This window comes from Ictalurus punctatus, chromosome 19 (genome assembly GCF_001660625.3).
Source record: "Ictalurus punctatus breed USDA103 chromosome 19, Coco_2.0, whole genome shotgun sequence".
In the NCBI taxonomy this organism is placed as follows: Eukaryota; Metazoa; Chordata; class Actinopteri; order Siluriformes; family Ictaluridae; genus Ictalurus; species Ictalurus punctatus.
The window spans coordinates 18238938-18243937 of NC_030434.2; the positions used below are offsets into that span (position 1 = coordinate 18238938).

The window sequence follows — 5000 nt, forward strand, 5'->3', positions numbered from 1 at the left end:
CTGCTATTCCTTTCATCTAACCCCCCTCTCTCTCTCTTTCTCTCTACCGGGTGGTGTAAAGTAAACTGGAACACAATGCTGTTTCAGACACGGTCGTTGACGCAAGACTAGTCTGTCTTTGCGCGTTATAATCATATATTCGGACATAAGGATTAATTGACAGCATTCACAAGCTCTCTGTTCTAATTGGAAAGGTGGCGCATGTCCTCTATCCCTTCTCTCTCTCTTTTCTTCCCTTTTGCTACTTGTGGAGTGGTCCTTTCTTCCCCTGTTGTTTGTCCCAGGGGAGAATGCCCATGTGTAACAAAGGAGAGACAGCTAGTGATTGAGGGAGAGCGAGAGGAAGCGAGAGAAAGACTGAGAGGGCCTTGTCGTCAATGCCTTGGCCTGCCAATCTCCCCCAGGACCAATTAGCGCTTCTCCTCATCTTGTGGACCGGCAGATAAAAAGCAAGCCAGGGAGAAAGAGAGAGAGAGAGTATGTGTGTGTGAGAGAGTGTCTACGTGCGCGTGCACAAAGGTGGTTCGAGGCTGGCGATGAATACTCAACGAGCAGCGTTCTCGATTCACGCAGAGCCGGATGTGGGAAGTGTAAAAATCCCTCTCGCTCTCCCTCACGGGCAGGATTTTCAGGCCTCTAGATTTCTCCCAAGCTCCTTACTTATGTCCATTAAGGCTTCTCTACCTCTTGCTGACTTTTTTACAGAGCAAACTTAACAGACTTGCACTTTTATCCATGATTTACTCGAAGCGCCTGAAAAGAGGCTGGTGCAGCTGGCATATATGATATTAAAGGAAAAATCCCCTCTGAACAACTTCCATATTCATGTTTATAACTAACATGTGATCTTCAACAACACATCGATCTGTAATTGCTTTGGCTAATGGTTTTCCTCACAATACAGTTCGAATGCTTGCTGAGAGTGGTGTTGAAGGATTTTAGCCCATGCTTGATCTCAGCCTAAACAGAGTGATGCAGCAGCGCTTTAGTCTGTCCAGCTTTCTCACCTCCTCATCTGTACACTCTGCTCAAACAGATCAACATCCAAAACTTTTTCTCCTATTAAACACTGTTGCAACTCTGCTTGTGGTATCCTCCTGTGACAACAGCATGACAAACCACTAACTTCTCACAGGAATAAATTTGCACCCGAGTTACTAAGCACGTGACAAATAATTCAGCGTAAACACGTTTAACGTACATCAGGGTAGAGTTTTCTTTTAAGTGATGCGCATTGAGATAATGGTGCAAGCGATTCTCAGAAGCAGAGTCTGAATCAATGGGACATTGATATGGCAGACAGTTTGTCTGTTTCCTGAGAGCCATGGTGCTCTGCCGCCACTACTCCTACATCTGTCCACAAGCTCTGGCTCATCTCTAGACTTTTTACATGCTAAAGGACAAAGAGAGACACTGAGGGGGGGGCAAAAGAAAACAAATCATCGATTAACACAACAACCTTGCTTCTCTTCTTGTGCTGATACTTAAGTACACCTTTCTTCATAAAACGAACGCAGGACATAAATTTGAGCACATGTATATATTTCAGCAGGAAGAACAGAACTTCAGTGTCTCAAGAGTCAAGAGTAGCTTCGGAGGCTTTGAAAAGCTTTTCCGCTCGAAGCCTTTGTAGATTCCTGACATGAAAGTATAACGTATCAAACCAAGTCCAGCTTCAAATTAACAATGATCACGCTCGGTGTCATCCAGCACCCATCATACGCACGCGGGCTTTCATGTGTCTCCCAGTCTTTGGCCCGGTCACATCACGAGGACACGGCAGCCTTTGTAGTGCAACCTTTAGCACCCAGAAATTCATCGGGCCTTTGTAGCTGGGCAGAGGTGCTCTTTGACAGGGGGAGTTGAAAGCATACGACATGGAGAGGGGCGCTCCAAGTTCCTGCTCTTTGAACTGCGTACTCTTGATGGAGAAGACAGAGTTTTCCGTAGATGTGTCAGTTTAAAGCATAGACAAAGGAACTGGCAGAATGGCAGTGCTCGTATGAAAGAAAATACTATTTAATATATTCGCTGTTTCAACAGGTCACTGATGTCAAGCTTATGTTCATTTTTTCGACCAGGTAGCATTCAGCAGTAGTATTAATGGAAAAACTCCACCCTGGAACACATTCAGTTAGTTCATATTGAAACACAGGGTGTCCCAAAAGTCTCTCTATATAGGGTGAATTAACACTTTATAGCAAGATGTCTTCCAAACTTTGTATATATAAATTTATTTCCAGCAAATTTCATGTGTAAAATATTTGTATTAACATAAAAACATTCAACAACTGAACAAGTTTCACAGACATTTGATAAACAGAAATGAATGATGAGTCCCTGAACAAAGGAACAAAAAGGGGGGGGGTCAATATCATCAGATGCTTTAAGTACTACAGCGCATCTCATCCTCATGGACCGCACCAGATTGGTCAGTTCTTGCTGTGAGATGTTACTCCACTCTTCCACCAAGGCATTTGCAAGTTCTCAATCACGTCTGGGGGATACATGGTTGCACGTGGTTTGCTACTGCAAGGAAGATCAGCTGTCCTTCCTGTCTCCCTGTAGCACTGTCTTAGGCGTTTTACATTACAGACATTGCAGTTTATTGCTCTGGCCACATCTGCAGTCCTCATGCCTCCCTGCAGCAGGCCTATGGCATGTTCACACAGGTGATTGGGAACCCTAGTCATCTTTCTTCTGGCGTTTTTCAGAAGAAACTTATAAAAAAAATTCAAAAAGACAGGAAGAGTTGTGGACCAACCGAGAAGCGGACGTTCACGAACATCTACTGACAAAGACACAACAAACGTGCTGCTGGCAAACATAGTCCCCTGTGTAGGGAAACTTTTTGGACACCCTGTATTTATGATGTGTTTAGTGATTCAGTTGATGCTCTATTTTCATTATTCGTGTGTTGGCAGTTGCTTGACAGTCTGACATTACAGAAACACGTTGTTAGTGCGGTTACAATCGTGTTTAATAGGAGAAACAAATTAAACACAGCGTAATTCATTGTCACTTGGATAGGATACTGTAACGCCCTTTTAGCCGGAGTTTCTAAATCCACAATCGATAAACTCTAATATGTACAAAACTCTGCCGCCAGGATCCTGCCTGGGACCAGGAAATGCAATCACATTACTCCCGTTTTGGAGTCCTTTCACTGGCTCCCGGTCAGGTTCCGAGTCGATTTTAAAATTATGATGGTAAATTGATAAATGCTCTGCACTTATATAGCGCTTTTATTACCTTCGCAGTTCTACAAAACGCTTTACACTGGTTCTCATTCAACCATTCACACACACACACCAATGGTAGGAGAGCTGCCATGCAAGGCGCTAACGCGCCATCAGGAGAAACTTGGGGATCAGTGTCTCGCCCAAGGACACTTCGGCATGTGGAGTCATGTGGGCCGGGAATCGAACCGCCAACCCTACGATTAGTGGACAACCCGCTCTACCACCTGAGCCACCCCAAATGATGCTGACATACAAAGCATTACATGGCTTGGCTCCTCATTACTTATCTGCTTTATTAATTCCTTACACTCCCATATCGCAGACTGCGCTCGTCACAGTGTAATCTGTTAACTGTTCCACAAACCCGCTTAAAATCTATGGGTGACGGGGCTTTTTCTCTCTGTCTCTGCTCCTGCGCTTTGGAACTGTCTTCCTCTCGATCTTGGGGAAGCTCAGACCTTTAGCATTTTTAAAGCTCAACTTAAGACTTACTTATTTAAACTTACATTTGATTGCTGATGTCTACTTTTATTATTTTTATTATTATTATTTTTATTATTAATTTTTTTTCTGTGTACTGCTTATTTTGTGTACAGTGCTTTGAGAAGCTGCTTTTAAAGGCGCTCTATAAAATAAAGATGATTATTATTTTTATTATTATTATTATTACAACAGAGACTCTGCTAGTTAGTGAAGTATGAGATGACAAATGCAGTGGCATTAACATAAAATGTAAGCTTTGGAAAGTGACCTGATTGAGCACACTGTACAGGTGAGAGAGCTAGACAGATTAATGACAATGATAATAATGAGTCTTTATTGATCACGTATACATTACAGCATAGTGAAATTCTTTTCTTCACATACTCCAGCATGTCAGGATGTTGGGGTCGGAGCGCAGGGTCAGCCATGATACAACGCCCCTGGAGCAGAGAGGGTTAAGGGTCTTGCTCAAGGGCCCATCAGTGGTAGCTTGGCAGCGCCGGGGCTTGAACCCTCGACTTTCCGATCAGTAACCGCTAAGCCACCACTGCCTAGGTGGACTAAAGCGCTGCTACATCACCACATTAGGCTGAAATGGAGCAAGGGCTAATTCCCACTATTGCAACTATCAAGCGTCATTGTGGCTAATTCAGGAAACGGTTAGCCAAAGCGAAAATAGACCACTATGGGTTCAACTGTTGTCTGGTTCTCTAGTTCTTACCTCCAGAGCGGTGAATTCAGGAGCAATACAGCATGCATCATGTTCTCTGCACAAGAGTGTAATAATAAAACAAAGTGAAATTTAATTTTAAACATGGTATCAAATAAGACATTACAGACCACAAAGTGATGACCTGGTCAGCAATGGGCATGCACGGGTTGATGCTGTGGCATTTAGCATTTTCAAAAATAACTGGAAACATCCATCCATTTTCCATACCACATCCTACACAAGGTTGAGGAGGAGTCTGGAGCCTATCACACGGAACTCAGGGCACAAAGCGAGGGGACACCCTGGACGGGGTGCCAACCCATCGCAGGGCACAATCACACATACATTTACACACTACGGAAAATTTGGAAATGCCAATCAGTCTACAACGCTTGTCTTTGGACCGGGGGAGGAAACCCCTGAAGCACGGGGAGAGCATGCAAACTCCGTGCACATGGAGGGGTGTACAACCCCCAACCGTGGACGTGCGAGGCAAACGTGCTAACCACTAAGCCATCCACGCGAAAACATATTTTCTCAGTGTTCTTTAACTTGGAAGATGT

General features: G+C 44.0%; 1 protein-coding gene across 2 annotated transcripts in view; it reads left to right on the forward strand.

The window, feature by feature from the left end:
• Positions 1-5000, forward strand: part of arhgef39 (Rho guanine nucleotide exchange factor (GEF) 39) — a 68426-nt gene that overhangs the window by 43391 nt on the left and 20035 nt on the right. The gene's annotated exons all lie outside the window — the stretch shown is intronic.